Genomic DNA, 21,078 nt, shown 5'->3' on the forward strand with positions numbered 1-21,078 from the left:
TCATTCTCTTGCAGTTCAAAGGCGCAAATGTGCCATTGCCTGCTTTATTTGAACAAGAATTATGCACTATGTCAACATGAAGAGCGATTAACATTGGATCGAAACTATTCAAATAAAAAAGACAAGGGGAAAAAATAGTAGAAGAAAAGTATTACAAAATAATAACAGCTACAAAATCAAAATTATATCCACCGTTACACACAAACTCCCCTCTCAATCATATACTACAATATCCCATACGAAACCACAAAACATAACCTCGCTCTCATCTAAGTGCATTGATGAATGCAAGCAGAGAGTCAACATCCCTCTTCTCTGATGGATACTTTATCGGTCTCGAGCCATTCTTAGTAAACAACAGTATCGTCGGAAAACTCCCAACTTTGTTAAGGCCGCACTCTTTGGCTTTTGCATCCTCCCACCACCATCTCCCTTCTCTCTCGTGCTGCCCTGGGGGCACAGGCCTCGTGCACGGCTCGCATCCAATCGACACATACCCCTGAGAGTGCAACGAGTTCGCCGGAACCTCCATCGTCCTCAAAAAACTCCAAATATCTTTTCCATTGACATTTGCAACCGAGTTCCATTTAATCATACCGTCAAGCCCTTCAAACGAAGGGTCGACTTGGACTACGGGAATTTGGGCTTAGGTTCCAGGAGACTGATTTTTGCGCTGACCGGTGATCCAAGCTCTGAGGCCTTTGAGAGCTCTTCGAAGAGGGCGGACTTTGCGAACTCGGCAGCATTCTTTATGGCCGTCCTCGTAGAAGGAAAAAAGGCCTTTGCTTCTTACGAGGGATTGGACTTCGCCGGCATCTGGAAACATGTACTCGATGTGGATGTCATAGTGTTTTTCCACTTCGTTGAAGTATTTGTAGGTCTCGGGGTTTAGCCTCCCTGTGTCGAGGCTGAAGACTCTGAAAGGTCGACCGGTTAAGTGAGGGCTGGCGGCTGTGTTGGTTGAGCGGCGAGGCGGAGATGAGGTGGACAGGGGTGACGGTGGTGGAGGGGGGATGGAGGCGGTGATGAGGGACGGCGGCGACGAAGGGGCGGTGATGGGGTGCGGATCTGGGGAGCTCGGGGAGAGGCTGGCGGCGTGGCAAGGGAGGAGGTGGTCGGTGGTGTTGCTGTCGGAAGGAGCGCGGCGACTGCTGAGGGGTTTGGCGCGGTCGGTGAGCAGCGGAGGGGAGCTCGGCGTGGGGCGGTGAGGGGCTTGGGGAGAGAGCTGGATCTGATTTCTTGAGTTGAGGGAGGAGAGAGAGAGAGTGACGAATTTATTGGGGATTGGCTTCACGAGTGGCTTGGGTTTTTTTAAAATGTGCATGTGTGTATATGATATTGAACTTAAATTACTAACACACATAATATAAAACCCTAAACTAAATTACCCAAGCTATCTAGATCTTCGATGAAGCTCAACTTGGTATACTTGCGGATGAAGCTTGAACTTAGAACTTCAACTTGAATTGCAAGGCTTCATACCACAATTCCGCCAACCTCAATTGGATATGATCGTGAATGTGTAATTCCATCCATCCTCCAACATGTTATTTGTCTACAATAAATAGATAAATACAAATACTAGACAAACAACATTAGTGATAAATTATTTGTTAAACATCATAAAAACAAGAAGGCTAACACGTGATTCGGTGGAAGATCGAACAACCCCTAGCTCTTGCTCCTTGTTGTTGTAAACCTCCTTGTAGTCGATCTTCAAGTCTTCAAGTGAGCTTGATAAAATCAGAGTCTTCTTGAGACACAAGGTAAGATATCCACCCGAGGTACTTTAAAATCCTACTACTTCCTCTTACTCTAAGATTTCTGGAGTTTAGTAAGAGGTAGAGCTCACTTTTTTTATTCTCTTATTGAAAAAACCACTTAGCCAATTTTTCATTAACCTTTCCATAAGAGAGAGAGAGAGCTCATATATATAGAGTGAGATATGTCTTGACTCATCTCATGAGTCATGACATGAGTCATGACATGAGTCATCTAAATGTAAGGATTCTTTTCATGAGTCATGCAATGACTCATATCATGAGTCATGCAAATAGTCATGAAGAATCAAAACTATGTGCTAAAACCATGTTCCCAAACCATACCACCTTAATGACTCATCTCATGACTCATTAATCAATGTATAATAAAGTGTGTATTTCATTAAAAATAAAAATACCACATCAATACAGTATTTCATAAATACGGTATTTCGTAATTTTTTAATTATTGACTCTTAAGTCATTATATGACCAAAAAGTCAATGAGTTGACCAAAAGTCAAATGTAGACCAAAAAGTCAACTAGTTGACTAAAAGTTAACTTTATGGGGAAAATACTAGAATTCATTTCCTAAGCACATAACATTCCGATTTTACCGATATACATAATCGTTTATGTGTATCCGGTAAAATCATATATGTGTATCAATCATACGCATCACTCTATAAATTGTGTTTCATAGGATTCAAGTACGTGTTTGGTGTGACTCTAGGGCCCAACTTAAGAACTCGGCAGTGGATGATATCCACAAGTACAACAGAGGTGCTAGCTACACATGAAGACTATCCGGGTATAAGTTGTGATAAATATCTGCAAGATGCTAACACAATTTTATCAGGATCACTCAGTGATAATATTATACAGTCCGATCTCTTCATCAAACCATGTCAAACTATCGAGCCTAGGGTATGGAAAATTATCAAACCCTAATAGCTCGATTAGTGTTTGTTGATATTAAACTCATAACCTATAAGATTAAACTGACACTTAGTTTATCTTATTTAGCTCGGCCAAGGATTTTCTGGCTATAGTTATATCAAACAATCTTATGACATCAACCCCTTATGCACCCAACAAGAACCATTATGCACAACTTAATGAGAATTGTGATTAGGTAAAAGTCTAAGTATACCTATACAGACATGTAAGATATTGTACGCATGCCTCAGGTCAAGAGACTACTATGTACTATATCACTTGAGAACTTCTATTTGACAGTTAAGTATATTTACCAACAAGATGTTCTCAGTGAGTCGTTAAGTTAACTAATTCACTAATGAGTCACCTGTATATTATATCTTGATGTCTCACATCAATGATCTAAGAGATGGATTATCATCATAGCAAAGGAGGAATAGAGTATACACTAGTTTTCCTAAAGTGATGATGTCCCATTTCAACACTTCATCGACTAGGAACATTTTAGAATATACTTTAACGACAAATCAGATCTATTCATTAGGATCATATCCGAAATGTCTAATAGTTTAGTATTATTTTAATGACTTTATCTGTATTGAAATACTAGATAAATCTGACCAAAATAGCATACTATTATTTTGAACAAGGATGTTATATTCATATAGGCCCTGTTACAATATACAATTATTACCCGCTGGGTGTAGGCGTATAAAATTGCCTATAGGTCCCTTAACACAGCTCGACGACGCCGATTCGACGAACCGACCATCGGGCGACATATGCAGACACGATTGTTAGTCCACAACACCGAAACCAAGTGATGCGCGACAAAACAGATTAACGAGGCTAACGAACCGCACGCAAACAATGGAATAAATCCACTCGCGTGCGGAATTTAGCTAACGGGTTGAGGAATCAACGAGTTACCCAACCAAGAGCGGACTCGGACGAATCACGATCAAATCAAGATCAGTTTCGGACTCGAACTCAGAAGTGGATTTACTGCCAAATCAGGTCAACGAATCGAGTCCGAACAAGTCAACCACACAACCGAATCACGGACAGAACCGAAAGACGGAAAACGACGGAAAACGGCACCTAGAGGGGCTCGGCCGAAACCGAGCCACCTCAAGGTGGCTCGGCCAAGGCCGAGCCACCAAGGTGGCCGGCCACCTTGTGCCCAAGGTACAGTAGGGGTTGCCTATAAATAGACCCCCCCTTGGTTCATTTTGAGAGGTTGGATAATTTGGAGGTGAAGCTCTGCTGGATTCAAGGCTCAGAACTTAAAAAGATTAAAGCTTTGGGACTTTGAGGACTTGTTCTTCCAGATCCGGTGCTCGGCGATCGGCAACGCCAAATAAGGAAAGAGTTCGAGAAGAACCGGATCTCAGATCTACGTAGTCATCCTCCGGATCAAAGCTTGGCCTATGATCCCGAGAACTAAAGGCTACTATTTCCTTGGCGAAATAGTACCCTCGGCTATTATTTCCTTGGCGAAATAATACCCATCATACTGCGTAGATCCGACCGGATCTAGATCACGCGGTGGTCCACGGATAAACCCCGGCGTAGGTGAAGAACCCACAAAGCGAGCGACCGCAAAACAGGAGCTCGCGATTCGTTCGAAAGGAAAGTTGTAATCTTTTTTCTTTTTCTTTGATTTCGTTGTAACCGGATCTTATAAAAAGACCGGATCTTTGTAACCGATAAACTATTGTCAAAGAGTGTGCAATGGAATCAATGAAAGCTACAATTTTTTCCGCGAACAATCTGGCGACCACAGTGGGAGCCGCCGATCTCGCTGCCGAGATCGGAGCGTCGCAGCCGCGGATCTCAATCCCGGTCGTGGAGGAGGTCGAATACGAGTTCGACCAGCAAAAGTTCGAGGAATACTTGTCGTCCTCGTCCGGATCAACCTCCCCCCGCAAGTCCAAAAAGTTCTCTTCCAGGAGAAAAACTCGTTGATATGAAGACGTTGAAAACACCAACGAAGATCTCGCCCCGTTTGATGCCAAAGTCGCATCGGGTGAGATTCCTCCAATTCCCAACCAGGGCAGATTTGCTCTAGCCAACCCTTCTGCCGCAGAGGGCGTGGTGACTCTCTCGAAGAGAGCCCGCCAAAGGCAACGTCAACGCCTTGCGAAACAGTTCGCAAAGCTGGAGGAACGCATTCGCAAACGCCGCGCACTATCAGCGCAGGCACGGGCTCAAGCCGAAGAAGCCCGTAGAAAGCTGCAGAAAGAGGTAGCAAAGAAGCCGCCACCAACCCGCAAAGTTTGGAGGCCGAAGTCTGAAGCGGCGGTTCAGACCAAAAAGCAGCAACTGCAGCCGTCGAAAGTGCAACTTCCGGTGAATCAATCCAAACCGCCAATGATTTCCACAACTGCTCCGGGAAATCCCGCAGGACCATCTCAGAAAAGGAAGTCGGTTTTGGAGCGCCTCGGTCCACTTCCCAAGGAGCGAGGCAAAGCTCCAGTTCAGGAATGTTTGGACCCAATGAAGAAGCCTCGAACGATTCAACATGCTGGGGGTCGCCACAACCCTCAATATGACGAGGAAATCAGGGCAACTAAGCGCACTACGTTGCGTATTGAAGTTCAGGAGCCTGTTGAGAATTCACGCCCACAAAGGCGTGTGTCGAGACGCGTGACTCTTGAAAGCTCGAAGAAGGTAGTTCGCTCTCGGAAGGAAACGTTATCGTCTGATGATGATTGCGTTATACCTGAGAAATCGTGCCAACACACGATAGGTTGCTCCAACTTTCAAACGGACAAGCTGTACTATCATGCTGAGGGTACGAGCAAAGCCAGAAAGAGAAGTCCTCGAAGGCTAGAAACTCAGTGCCCTTGTTCAAAGCTCATTCGGGCGGTATTGTCGGAGTGCAACTGCACCAATACAGTCCCCGAAAGGGTTTCGGTCTTCGAAAGGCTCAGTACTGAAACGCACGGAGAATTTCCGAGGGTCACCACCAATATGACCAGCAAAGGGACATCGGGACGGGATAATTTCGAGTCGATTCTGAAGGCATCCCAGCGTATAACCCGTCTGCAGTCTGGAGTCATCAAACGAAAAACTTACGGTAGGGTTCGGACAAGGGTACCTTCAGAAGATGAAGAGTCGGACGCCGGCTCGGCGGTCGCATCTGACAACACAGTATCCAGCGAGGGGCAACCTCGCAAGGCACTTATGATAAGTGCAGAACAAGTGGCTAAGATGCTTGAAGAAGCTATGATTAAACAACAGGAGACCTTCAAGTTCGAAATGCAGATGGCCATGCAGAACATGAGAGAAATGCATGAGCAACAAATTCAGGCACTGACGAACCAGCAAGGCGAACCAAGCACCGTAACCCGGTTAATCTGGAAGACCAGGACACTAATGCAAATGAGACTCATAATGCCAATATACCTCCCGTCAATGCAGGGGGTGGTAATGAGAATGCTACCGAAAACACAGGTGAAAACTTGAAGATCAAGAACCTCGAGAGCAAAATCAATACATTGATTTCCGCTCAAGAGGTGAAGAAAACAGGTATTCCTTGTCCATATCCAAGAGAATGGGAATCAATCACATATCCGGCAAAGTTTAACTTAATCAACTTTACGTCGTTTGATGGGAAGGGTTCACCCACTCAGCATGTGATTTATTTCAAATCACACCTGGGGGTAATCTCCGGCAATGAGCCTCTGATGGTGTGGTCATTCGTCGGCACTCTTCGCGGAGCCGCCTTCGATTCGTATCGCCGCCTCAAGCCAGGTAGCATGAACAGCTGGGACGATATGGAGACTATGTTCCTCACCAATTTCTTCGACGACGACACCGAGATATTTATCGGATCATTACTCGATGAGAAGCATAAGGACGGGGAGTTAGTCGACACCTTCGTCAAAAGGTTCCGGAACAAGGCGATGAACTGTCGGGAACCGATCACCGAGGAATTCATTCTCCAGACCGGGGACAGCACCGTCCAAAACGTGGAAGGATCTGAAGGTCCGAGGGGAGCAGGCTGAGCGATTCCTTAGGAGAAAGAAGGCGGAGAGAGGCCAACAGGCGACAAATGCTCCAGCACAGAATTTCAACCCAAGGGGGAAAGGTAAGGCACATGCTAATGCAGTTGATGCTAATCAAACTTTCCAATTGCAACCTCAGCAACAGCAGCAGCAAAGAGTGCCATAACAATCGCAGCCGCAATGGCAACAACGGTCTCAGAAGCAAAGAGCGGAACCAAGATTTCCTAAGGTGTACTCCTTCAAAGATGACGAGGTGCCCGGCATCTTCAAGTACCTGTTGGAGAACAACAAAATCCAACTGCCGGCGATCGTGGATCAATAGGGGGTTAGCAAAGTGACGGATCCGAAGTATTGCGCATACAATAGAGCGGTCCACCACCCTACGAAGCCATGCTTCCACCTCAAGGATAAGATCCAAGCATTAATTGATGTGGGCGTCATAACCCCGAAGCCTGCCAAGAATGTGGGAGCAAATGCAGTGTCAATCAGCTTTGGATCGGTGCCCACAACATGGTTCGAGCCGAAACGCGTCACCAAAGTGGGAATGAAGACGGTGAATGATGACCCACATGGACAGCGCCAAAAGGGACTTGTGCCACACACAGCCCCGAACGGTGAAATCCTCTAGGTTCATCCGGATCTCATTAGAGATGAGCAGTGGGCGATCTCCTCGAAAAGAAAGGGTAAGGGCAAGTCCTGTAATGGTACTTCCGCAATTTTCGAAGAAGATGGTGATGAAGCTCCTGTTTTCCCGCTTTCTGAAGAAGAACAAGAAGTTTTTGCCACTAGAAGCAAAAACCAGTACCACTTCAACTATCTGTCACCTAGTGATCAGTTAGCTGAGCAGGGGGTGACTAAACAGGGACCAGCCAAAACTCTCACAGAGCTGGGGGTGATTACGGTTCCTAAACCGATTGAAGATACTCGACGACAGCCAGCGGATAAACAAAAACCCCAGGAAATACAGAATCCGAAGCAGTCTCGTTTCAGTCGTCCGATTGGAAGGGATAAACCAGAGAGTTCGAAAACTCCGCGCGTCTTCGATATTATGGCTCAATTAGCCAATATTCCAGCGCGGATAACGTTGTATGAGTTGCTGCGGTTGTCTAAGGAGACTAGGGAAGCCTTACGAGAAGCCTTGGCTGATTCTGAAGCATTCCTCACTCGGGTCAAGCCGGCACCTGAAGAGCTAGAACTATCAATTCAACACTACAACATAGCGGCTAAGAACCTTCCCTGCATCACCTTCACTAAAGAGGATATGCAGACGAAGAATTCAAACCATGATCGGCCCCTATATTTCATCGGATACATTGGCTCCAGCGAAGTCAACCGAATCCAAGTGGATCCGGGTTCTGCTGTGAGCATTATGCCGCTTCGCCTTATGCATAGCCTTGGCATTCCAGTCAGCAAATTGGCATCTACAGGCACGGTCATTTACGGATTCAACACCAGCGGGTCAAGGCCTTTGGGAAAGATCCGGATAAAGTGCCAAATGGGTAATCTAAAGACGGAGGTCACGTGTTACGTGATTGATGCTAAGACATCAAATAACTTACTACTGGGCCGGCCTTGGATCCATAGTAATGTTATAGTTCCCTCCACCCTACATCAGTGTCTGAAATATGTCGACACTGGTGGAAGGATCAGGACGGTGGTCGCGGATAAACAACCATTTAAAGGGTTTGAGAATTATTTCACTGAATCTCTCCTTTATGGTAACGAATCCGACACGGAACCATCGGTCCAGGGCACGGACAACGGAGATGAAGCTGATTCCGAAGCCGGATTCGATTACAATGGTGGTTTTGTTTTAAATGACATTGTACCCTTTGTAATCAATCTTAACGATGGACAATCGTCAGATGGAAGTTGTAACTGGCAACTTGCCGATATTAAAATAAAAGATGATTTAGAGTACTCGTTGTCTCTTGATGATGCGACAAAAGGACTACGCGATAATCCTGATTTACATACGCCGCTCCGATCATCTTATATAACAAAGAAACGCCTCCAGCATTCCTTCGGAACAACCCTGGTCGTGCCTGCCAAAACAGGAGTCGAAAAAGAGGTGATTTATGGTGAAGGAGAGAATTTTCCATTACCAGATCATTTCCTAAGAGAAGACGAAGAGGAAGATAAACATGGTCGACATTTATCTAAGTATAGTCCTGAAGCGCGCAAGCTCATGGAAAAACAGGGATATGATTTCACACTCGGAGAAGGCTTGTACTTTGATCGAGGTTCCCGTATCCCAGCTAAAGCAGCATATGTGCCAAAAGGGAAACCGGATGATTATTACCGTCACAAAAGAGGCTTAGGCTATGTTTCCTCGTCTGATGATGAATGTGGTTGGCAAATTATCGATCAAATTGCTAACAAAACTAAGAACAGATACTCTTCTGATTCTTCAGCTGGGGATTCCGACGCAAGTTTGGGGGAGGTGTTCAAGAAACTGATGTCGCATATGACTACGGTCGATCCTGTGACGATAGAAGACGACGATCAAATGCCAACGTGGGAAGATCCATGGGTTCATCACCTAAACATGCAGTACAGCGATTGGTTCGAACAAAGAGAACCATCCACTGAAGATAAAATAGTCCAAGTTAACATGGGTGACGAGGCCAACCCAAAGCCCATATTCATCAGTGACAACCTTCCCCCAAATGAGAAGGAGGAGTTAATTGCTCTCATCAGGGAGTATATTGACGTCTTCGCTTGGAACTATGAAGATATGCCAGGGCTCGACCCCAATGTGGCAATGCACCGCCTCGATATCAAGCCGGATGCCAAACCTGTCAAACAACAGCAAAGACGGTTTCGTCCGCAGATCATGGAAGCTATTGAGGCAGAGGTTAAGAAGTTGATAGACTCAGGATTTATCCGAGAGGAGCAACATCCAGATGGTGATGCCTTTCGGTCTAAAGAATGCAGGCGCCACATACCAGCGAGCGATGACTAAGATTTTCCAAGAACATCTCAGGAAGACGGTTGAATGCTACGTTGATGATTTGGTTGTGAAAAGCCGTAATAAAGAAGATCACATCAAGGACTTGAAGACGATGTTCGATCTCATGCGGAGTCATCAATTGAAGATGAACCCCACTAAATCCTTCCTTGGAATGTCCAGCGGAAAATTCCTTGGGTTCGTCGTCACCACTAAAGGTATACATATCGATCCCGATAAGGTGAAGGCAATACATGAACTGCAACCCCCTAGAAATTTGAGAGAGCTCAGAGGATTACAAGGGCGGTTAGCTTACATTCGGCGGTTCATCTCAAATCTTTCTGGGAAGTGCCAACCATTCTCTAAACTGAACAAGAAAGGGGTGTCATTTATTTGGGACGACGCCTGCCAGAAAGCATTCAAAGATATCAAAACATATCTGACGAATCTTCCTATTCTCGTCGCACCAAAATCAGGTAGACCGTTCTTGATTTATCTCAAGGCGATGAACCACTCGATAAGTGATTTACTAGCACAAGACGATGATAATGGTCACGAACAGGCAGTCTATTACCTAAGTCGGACCTTGATAGGCGCCGAGTCTCGATATCCGATGATTGAGAAAGAATGCCTCACATTGGTATTCGCAATGCAAAAGATGCGGCATTACTTGGTTGGACAGACGATTTATGTCATTTCTAATGTTAATCCAGTACGGGTATTCATGACACAACCGGCCTCTATGAATTGACGGTTAGAGAAATGGGCTCTTCTCTTGTCCCAATATGATTTGCACTTCAAACAACAGAAGTCGATTAAAGGACAAGCGATTTGCGATCTTTTAGCGGCAAACCCGACAACAGATACGGCAGAAGTATATGATGACTTGCCGGACGAAACCCACGAGGTTAACACTACATCTCACCAACAAATGTGGAAATTATACTTTAATGGTGCTTCAAGAGCAGTTAATAGGGCAGTCACCCCCGGATGTCCCAAAGTCTCCTCTGGAGTTGGAGTGGTCTTAATTTCCCCGGGGAAGCATGTGATGCCTCGAGCTTATTCACTAACTGGTCCATGTTCCAATAACGTAGCCGAGTACAACGTACTACTCATTGGACTCAGTTTCGCCAAAGAGCTGGGGGTCGAATATCTCAAAGCTTTTGGGGATTCTCAACTGATAATCAACCAAGTCCGTGGAGAGTATGAAGTCAGGAACCAAGACCAAGCCATCAAAATGGCAGAATCTTTCGAAGAATTCTTTATTGAATACATCCCTCGTCTCCAGAACGCTTATGCAGACGCACTGGCGGCACTAGCAGTATCACTGGCACAGCCTCCCGAAGCTGAGCTGTTAGTCACAGTACGGACGCATCAACTCTGCGTACCCATATACAGTACGGAGATTGAAGAAGAAGAGGATAGAAACGTGAACGCCAAAGAGGTGAATTCAACTCAAATTGGGTCCGAGTCCCGAGATTGGCGTTTTCCTATCATTGACTACGTCCAATACGGTATTTTGTCGGAGGATGTAAAAGAAATGGAATCAATCCGTCGAAGAGCACCAAGATTCTTCTATAATACCGAGACCCATACGTTATACCGTAGAGGAGCACACGAAGGAGAATGTGGTGCGCATCAGCCCGGTCCTAAACTGTATGATCGCATCAGGAGGATGGGATATTTCTGGCCAACGATGGTTCGTGACGCAATCGAATACGCACGAGAATGCCACGCTTGCCAGATACATGCGAATTATATGCATCAACCGCCAGAGCAGTTGCACACGTCAACCACGTCTTGGCCGTTCGAGACATGGGGTATGGACATTGTTGGTCCTATTTTCCCCCCTTCAGTCAAAGGTGATCGGTTCATCCTCGCGATCACAGATTATTTCTCAAAGTGGGCTGAAGCGATTCCGCTCAGAGAAGTGAAGACGAACAACGTCGTCAATTTCATCAAACATCATGTTATATACCGACACGGCGTGCCAAGACGGATCATTCATGACAACGGTCCACAGTTCATAACATCAGGTTTTGTGACAAGTTCAAAATTGAAGATGTTTTGTCGACAGCTTATTATCCCGCTACGAATGGATTAGCTGAGGCGTTCAACAAGACGATCATTAAGATTTTGTCAAAGCTCGTAAAGACCAATAAACGAGACTGGGACGATAAACTCGGTGAAGCACTTTGGGCTTATCGCACCACCATACGCACACCTACAGGAGCCACCCCATATTCGTTGGTGGAGATCCAAATCTCATCCCTTCGGATCGCTCTCGCAACCGAGATGACGACAGAAGAACAACATCAAAAACATCTCGAAGAACTCGAGAGGTTGGATGAAAAGCGCTTGGAAGCTCAACAACACATTGAGTTTTATCAAGCCAGGATATCTAGGGCCTTTAACAAAAGAGTCCGACAGAGAAGCTTTAAGGAAGGAGATCTGGTCATCGCTGCTCGCCGACCGATAATCCTCAACTCCAAGAAGAAAGGTAAATTTGAACCCAAATGGGAAGGACCGTTTGTGATAGACACAGTCTACTCAAACGGCGCATATCGCCTGATCACTCAAGAGGGCGCCAGGCAACTAATGCCAATAAATGGGAAGTTCCTGAAAAAGTACTATCCCTAGTACATTCAGGATAACCCATTTACCGGGAAGTTCCTTGAAGAATATTACACTTAATATTCTAGAGGATAACCCAAAATAATTTTCACCACCAAGATCCCTCACTGATCAATTTCAATTGACAGTGAATTCACCAAAAGTATCTTTCTGGCCCTCTTGACTCTTTCCATGAACAAGAGGTCCACTTTCAGTTCAGAGTCCCCTTTCGATAAACGAAAGAACTCCTTTCTTTTCTCTTTGGTTAAGCCTTCTCATGGTTATAACCGAAGTTGAAAGTTCTTTTCGATAAACGAAAAACTCATCTTTCAGATTAGATAACCAATCCTATAAAAGGTAAGTTTATCTAAATTTTCCAGATTCTCGGAGTGGAGATCCCACTCCTAGTTTCTTTTGCGCTGGAAATAGAATATAAAATTCTTCCTTTCCAGAATCAAGGAATAGAATATAAAATTCTTCCTTCCTTATATTCGGGTTCGCCTTCACCCTAAAAGAAGACCGGGAAACATAATGTAAAATTCTTCCTTTCCCACACCGACCTTTTCCAAAACTTATCAATCTAGGATTCATCCTAGGAAGTTTATCCTGAATCCTAAGCAGGGATAAGTTCCGTAGAAAAAGACACCAGAGTTCGATTCTGGGGTATTCTATCCTGAAACCTAAGCAAGGATAAGTCTGCGCCTGACACGCGCTGCCGGTCAGTTCTTAACCCGTTAAAAAGAACACCCGTTCACATATTCAACATGGTGGCAGGTTGTTATTAATAACACCAAAATCCATGCCTTACACGCATGGGGAATTTCATCTTGAATCCTAAGAAAGGATATGCCGACGCCTAACACGCGTCGCCGGTTTAGTCTTTCTCCGAAGAAAAAAGACAGCAGAGTTCGATTCTGGGGTGTTTTATCCCGAAGCCTAAATAGGGATAAGTCAGCGTCTAATACACGTTGCTGGGTAGCCTATTCCCATAACAATGGCGAAGTCTATGTATTCAAAGTCATAGCAACAAATCTCAGAGGATTCAATCTCTGAGCGCAACGTCACATGCGAACGGACTTAAAACAATCCACATGCTAGCCCGACTCAAACGGTAGTCAGTAAAGGCTAATCAAATCTGTTGAAGGCTGGGGGTTAGCCAAAAATCCTAAAGTCAACGCCTAACACGCTTTCCAGAATCAAGGAATAGAATATAAAATTCTTCCTTCCTTGTACTCGGGTTCGCCTTCACCCTAAAAGGAGACCGGGAAATAGAATATAAAATTATTCCTTTCCCGCACCGATCTTTTTCAAAATTTGTCAATTTAGGATTCATCCTAGGAAGTTTATCATGAATCCTAAGCAGGGATAAGTCTGCGCCTAACACGCGCTGCCGGTTTAGTCTTTTTCCGCACAAAAAGACACCAGAGTTCGATTCTGGGGTATTCTATCCTGAAACCTAAGCAAGAATAAGTCTAAAGACGAAGTCTATGTATTTAATATCGTAGCACTAAGAGCGTTAACTCTCTTAGCACAACGTCACATGCGGAACGGATTTAGACAATCCGCATGCTAGCCAGACTCAAACGGTAGTCGGTAAAGGCTTATCAAACCCATTGATGGTTGAGGGTTTGCCAAAAATCCTATAAATACGAGAGTCACTAACGCATCAGCTTCATTAGTTGGTCTCGTGACTTGAGCATCCAACGACATTCGAAACCCTAGGGTCAACGCCGGTCAACGCGTAACCCTAGGTCAACTCCAGTCAACGCGTTGTGATCAAAAAGTAAACGTACGACGTTCAAAACCCTAAGGTCAACGCCGGACAACGCGTAACCCTAGGTCAACGCCAGTCAACGCGTTGCGATCAAAAAGTCAACGTACGACGTTCAAAACCCTAAGGTCAACGCCAGACAACACGTAACCCTAGGTCAACGCCAGTCAACGCGTTGCGATTAAAAAGTCAACGTACGACGTTCAAAACCCTAAGGTCAACGCTGGTCAACGCCGGTCAACGCGTAACCCTAGGTCAATGCCAGTCAACGTACGACGTTCGAAACCCTAGGGTCAACGCCGGTCAACGCGTAACCCTAGGTCAACGCCGAGTCGCCGGGTAGCCTATTCCCGTAACAAATGGTAAAGCCTATGTATTCAACATCATAGCACAAAGTCTAAAGGAGTTCATTCCTTTATCGCAACGTCACATGCGGAACGGATTAAAACAATCCGCATGTAAGCCCGATTCAAACGGTAGTCGGTAAGAGCACGTCAAATCCGTTGAAGGCTGAGGATTTGCCAAAAAATCCTAAGTCAACGTCTCATACACGTTGTTGTTTAGTCTTTTGCGTTGCAATGAAAGAATCACTACTCCGAAAAGTATACGAGTATAAACTGCTCCTTAATACTCCAATAAGGTATACGAGTATAAACTATTTCCTATTTTTGGTTGAGAAGTTTCTGGAGAATATTTTTCTAAAAATATTCTTAAAGATAACTCAACAATACTACGCCAGACAACGCGTTGCAAATGAGAACTCAACGCCAACAATCGATGGTCAGTTCTATGTTGAACCAACAAACACGCATGCTAGCCCGACTCAAACGGTAGTCGGTAAAGGCTCATCAAACCCGTTGATGGCTGAGAATTTGTCGAGAATTCTATAAATACGAGTCATAGATGTATCAACTCCGTAGATTGGTCTCATGACTCGAGTATCCGCCACACTCCAAGAGAGCTTAAACTGTGTATACTGAAGCTTAGACGCCGGACAACGCGTCACAAGGAAGCCCAAACGCCGGACAACGCGCTGTAAATGAAGATTCAACGCCGACGACCGATGGTCAGTTCTATGTTGAAATAACCAACTCGAGCTAAAAAGTTAGAAAATCAAGAATCGACTTCAAATTCAAAATTCCGACAGACGGTCAGACAATAAATGCAGCACCGGAACCCTTACAGACATTCGACAAAACACCGAATAGCCTGAAGGATTGAAGGAACCAAGAACAGAAGCCATTCCAAATATCCCGTCATAACCAATCGAAGAATGGGACAATCATATCCAAAGTATTCCAGACTCTTTTATAAAAGAACGAGGCTGACACAGACGGTCAGACAATAAATGCAGCACCGGAACCCTTACAGACATTCGACAAAGCACCGAACAGCCTGAGGGACTGAAGGAACCAAGAATGAAAGCCACTCCAAATATCCCGTCGAAGAATGGGACAATCATATCCAAAGTATTCCAGACTCTTCTATAAAAGAACGAGGCTGAAATACTTTGGAGGGGGTATCTGTAGGCGTATAAAACTGCCTATAGGTCCCTTAACACAACTCGACGACGCCGATTCGACGAACCGACCATCGGGCGACGTATGCAGACACGATTGTTAGTCCACAACACCGAAGCCAAGTGATACGCGACGAAACGGATTAACGAGGCTACGAGGCTAACGAACCGCACGCAAACAACGGAATAAATCCACTCGCGTGCAGAATTTAGCTAACGGGTTGAGGAATCAACGAGTTATCCAACTAAGAGCGGACTCGGACGAATCACGATTGAATCAAGATCAGTTTCGGACTCGAACTCAGAAGTGGATTTACTGCCAAATCAAGTCAGCGAATCGAGTCCGAACAAGTCAACCACACAATCGAATCACGGACAGAACCGAAAGACGAAAAACGACGGAAAACGACACCTAGAGGGGCTCGGCCGAAACCGAGCCGCTTTAGCACTTTGCCAATGTATCTAGATTGGGATAATCCTAATATACTTCTAGATCTATCTCTATAATACCCAGTATACAGGATGCTTCACCCAAATCTTTCATGGAAAATCTTTTTGATAGCCAAATTTTAACCGCTTGTAATAATGATATGCCATTACCGATTAAGAGTATATCATCTACATACAAAATAAGAAACGATACTATACTCCCAATTATCCTTTTACACACACATGGTTCATCTGGATTTTTGATGAAACCAAACTCTTTGATAGCATCATCAAAATAGATGTTCCATCTCTGTGATGCTTGCTTTAGTCCATAAATGGCTTTAAGCAACCTACATGTTTTTCCACTGCTCCCACTGACTACAAATCCCTCTGGTTGAGACATATATATGCACTCTTCTAAATCACCATTCAGAAATGTAGTTTTGACATTCATTTGCCAGATCTCATAGTCATAGTGAGCAGCTATAGCAAGTAGGATCCGAATAGACTTTAGAATAGCCACTAGAGAAAATGTTTTATCGTAGTCCAAACAGGTCTTTGACGAAAACCTTTAGCTACCAGTCTAGCTTTAAAAGTCTCTACTTTCCCATCTACACCTAGCTACCAGTCTAGCTTTAAAAGTCTCTACTTTCCCATCTACACCTAACTTTTTCTTAAACAACCATTTGTAACCTATGGGTATCACCCCTTTAGGAGCATTGTCTAAGATCCATACTTTGTTGGTATACATAGAGTCTATTTCGAATTTCATTACATCATGCCAAGCAACAGAGTCCCTACTCTGAGATGTTTGCTGATAACTTAAAGGTTCGTCATCATCTATGACATGATCTAACATGCCACCTTCAACGAGAAAATCATATTGTCTCTTAGGTGCATGAGATCGCCTTGGATATCTGTGGAGTGGTTGAGATTCTTCTGGTATAACTGAATTTATTGGTTCTACTAAATTATCAGTATTAATTTATATCTCTAAAATTTTTTCTAGTTCTACCATACTCCCACTAATTTCTTTTTCAAGATATTCCTTCTCCGAGAAGGTAGCAAACCGAGAAACAATTATCTTTTGTTCATTGATGTGTTAGAATTGATATCCGGTAGAATTCTTTGGATATCCTATAAATTTACACAATACTGAGCGTGCCTTTAACTTTTTGGGATCTTACTTTTTTACATAAGCATGACATCCCTAAATCTTAATATAATTAAGATGTGGTTTCTTCCCACTCCATATCTCATACGGAGGTTTAGGCATTGCTTTAGTTGGAACCCTATTTAATAAGTGTGCTGATGTTTCCAACGCATACCCTCAGAATGAAAAAGGTAACTCAACGTTACTCATCATGGAATGTATAATATCTAATAGGGTACAATTCCTCCTTTCTAACACGCCATTATGCTATGGTGTAAAGGATGGAGTAACCTGAGAGAGAATCTCATTCTCTTTTAAAAAACCCAAGAATTTCGAGCTAAAGTATTCACCTACTCGATCTGATCGAAGAATTTTAACTTTCTTGCTCGTTTGGTTCTCTACTTCATTTTTAAACTCGATAAATTTCTCAAATGCTTCAGACTTGTGTTTCATCAAAAACACATGTCCAAATCTTAAAAAATCATCAGTAAAAGTAATAAAGTAGGAGTAGCCACCTCTGACTATTGTAGACATAGGACCACATACATCACTATGCATCAGTCCTAAAAGTTCTGTAACTCTTGCTCCCGTTCCCATAAATGGAGTCTTAGTCATTTTACCTTTAAGACAAGACTTGCAAGTATCATAAGACTCAAAGTCAAATGGATCTAAATATCCATGCTTATGTAGCTCGCCAAGTCTTTCTTTATTAATATGACCAAGTCTACAATGTCATAAGAAAGCGTCGTTCATAACTGAGTGCTTTCGTTTATTAGTGTGATGAGTATTCAGAATTGTGTTTTGATTAAGAATATAGATGCCATTACACAATGTTCCGTAAGCAATTAACTTTTGATTAAATATGATATTCATAACATTGTTCTCTAACTTGAATATATATCCATCTTTATCTAATAAAGATATGGATATTATATTGCACAACATAGTTGGTACGAAATAGCAGCTTTTCAAAATCAAAATGTTTCTATTTGGCAAACCTAGATAAAAATCTCCTATTGCAAGTGCTGCAACTATTGCATCATTACCAACTTGTAAGGTCATCTCTCCAGCTCTATGTTTCCTATAACTTCTCAACCCCTGTAACAAATTACAGATATGAGATCCTGATCCGGTATCTAATACCCAAGATGTAGGATTTATAGAAAAACAATTCTAAGTAACAAACACATCTGAAGATGAAGCAACATCTTACTTCTTCTTGACGAGTGAGGCTAAGAATTATGGACATATACTCTTAACATTTCTCAACCAGTCTATGTAATTAGGATCGGTTAACTTGTTCTATTCTGATATGATTTTTAAGCCAGACATAATGGTCTGAAAGAGAGAGGAAAAAAATATTTTAGCAGATGTTCAATACATAAAATAGATTTGGATCATTTTCATCTAAGTTATGCCTCCCACTATTTTTTGAGTCCCTCAAAACCTTATAAGAGGTGACCAGAAAACAACCCCTTATTTTCAAATAGGATCAAGATCCAATTATAATTGAATGCATCAACCTTAACGTATGCTAACAAATTGATACACTTAATAATTGGTAGACAACTTTTGTTTTTTACACTCTTGTAATTCTTAATATGATTTTACCCCTAGTCTTTTATGACCTTGACGTATGCCAACAAATCACAAAATGCTAGTCATGTTTGGACCCATCATTTCTTGACTGGCTTAAATTTAACTTATATAAACTCTTGACGTATGCCAATAAAGTCGCATAACCAACTTAAGCTATCCTTATATCTAGTATACAGATGAATACTATTTAGCCATAGAATAGTTATGTCTTGACGTATGCTAACAAACATAGTATTTATAAGCTTAATAGTATTCAACTGAAATGATGGAGGGCTACGGATGATTTTACAAATCTTTTACTGTAATCAAACTTGATATAGTTAAAAGATACTCTATATTTATATTTGTAACAATTAAACTAGCCAGGTAAGCGCAAGATTGGTGGGAGGGTTCCGAGCTATTCACCAGGAATATTCATCGGATATTAATTAAGTAACCACCGCTCTTTAAGACTATAGCGCGAAAGATTAGCCATCACCCCTAATCTTACGTTGAGTATCACCCCATGAGCTATATCTCATAATTACTTTTCTTGACACTAGTTAAAAGTTTGTTCTAAATACATTTTTTTAACTGCTTTAGGTTTATTTATCTTTCACACTAACGCTATGTTAATGTCGGTCTCACCACTCTATGGTCAATAAACTCTTATTGTCATGTCTTACAAAGTTTAAAAATAAGTTTTTACAATACAAACTATTCTCTAGTGAGATAGAGATATAAACTTTACAGAATATAACACCCAATTGTATTAACATCTATAATTGGGGCACAACCAACATATCAACATATGTAAAAGCAATATGGAATGATAGTGGACAACTAAAAAAATAAAATTTAACTATACTAATTACATTTTGGCAAGCAATTTACAACTCCTTGCAGTACTAGCTCCCTTACAAATCCTGTATTATTACAATCACATATTCATAGGACGTGCAAGCCCCATTTATTATGGGAAAAAATATCTCGTAGGATGGGTAATAATATTACATTGAATGTAAAATAAAAAGCCATAAATGAAATAACTAAACTATACAACCATACCCCCCCCCCTCACACACACACACACACACCCGAACAAGGGCCTATACTCGTAGGCGTAGCCCATGATCGGTGAGCAAGTGTCTAAACCCGTAGGCGTAGCCCATGCTCGAGGAGGGAAGAGGTCGAAAAAATATTACATTTCTAGCTATATTACATTAATACAATAAATACAAGAGAATCGTTGTCCATTACCATCCATAAACATAACATCCACGCAAGGTGATATAAAACATATAACTTAATCAACATTAAGAAATATGCATCTATCTAGTTATGTAATAAATTGGAAAAACTAGATAACATAGGGATTATCTTAACTCAAATAGGACTATCATGCTTCTAACATACAACTACACTAGTTGTAAAAAAGTGTTTTGTAATTTATACAAGTGCTTTTACTCCTAAAAACTTATGAACCAAAAAATCATATTTTTGAATAGATGACTAGTATAACTCATTACAAAGAATATACAACTACATTAGTTGTAATCAAGTATTTTGCAATTTATGCAAGTGTTTTTTCTACTAAAAACTTATGAACCAAAAATCATATTTTTGAATCAACGACTAGTATAAATCATATTTTTGAATCAACGACTAGTATAACTCATTACAAAACAACTTGAATAAATTAACTAGTTTTTAAATCATATTTTTGAATCAACGACTAGTATAACTCATTACAAAACAACTTGAATAAATTAACTAGTTTTATTAAAACATCTTTTAATTAAAACTTGAATAAATTAACTAGTTTTATTAAAACATCTTTTAATTAAACTAGTAATTAGAAGCAATTACAAAATCCTCTATGAGATAGATATGCATGCAAAGATTCAATTAGACGGAACCATGACTCTAACACCATGTTGGAAATTTGTGCTAAATACATACAAAATACGCAACGGAAGACTGTATGTATAATAATACTAAGCATGTAGAGAACATGAAAAACAAGCTAGGACAATCCTAATTAAATCTAACATGATCCCTATATTAAAGAGCATACAAGAATTAGAAAGTCATACTTTCGAAATGTGATTCGGTGGAAGATTGAACAACCCCTAGCTCTTGCTCCTTGTTGTTGTAAACCTCCTTGTAGTGGATCTTCAAGTCTTCAAGTGAGCTTGATAAAATCGGAGTCTTCTTGAGACACAAGGCAAGATATCCACCCCGAGTTACTTTAAAATCCTACTACTTCCTCTTACTCTAAGATTGCTAGTGTTCGCGGGAAAAGTTGGTGTTTTCTTCATTATCGATGTCATTGCACTCAGTTAACAACTTT

At 42.3% G+C, this 21,078-nt stretch overlaps 1 pseudogene; it reads right to left on the minus strand.

Moving 5' to 3' along the window:
- On the minus strand, positions 266 to 1,324 carry LOC109841799 (annotated as a pseudogene).

The sequence above is a fragment of the Asparagus officinalis genome, chromosome 5 (assembly GCF_001876935.1).
Source record: "Asparagus officinalis chromosome 5, Aspof.V1, whole genome shotgun sequence".
In the NCBI taxonomy this organism is placed as follows: domain Eukaryota; kingdom Viridiplantae; phylum Streptophyta; class Magnoliopsida; order Asparagales; family Asparagaceae; genus Asparagus; species Asparagus officinalis.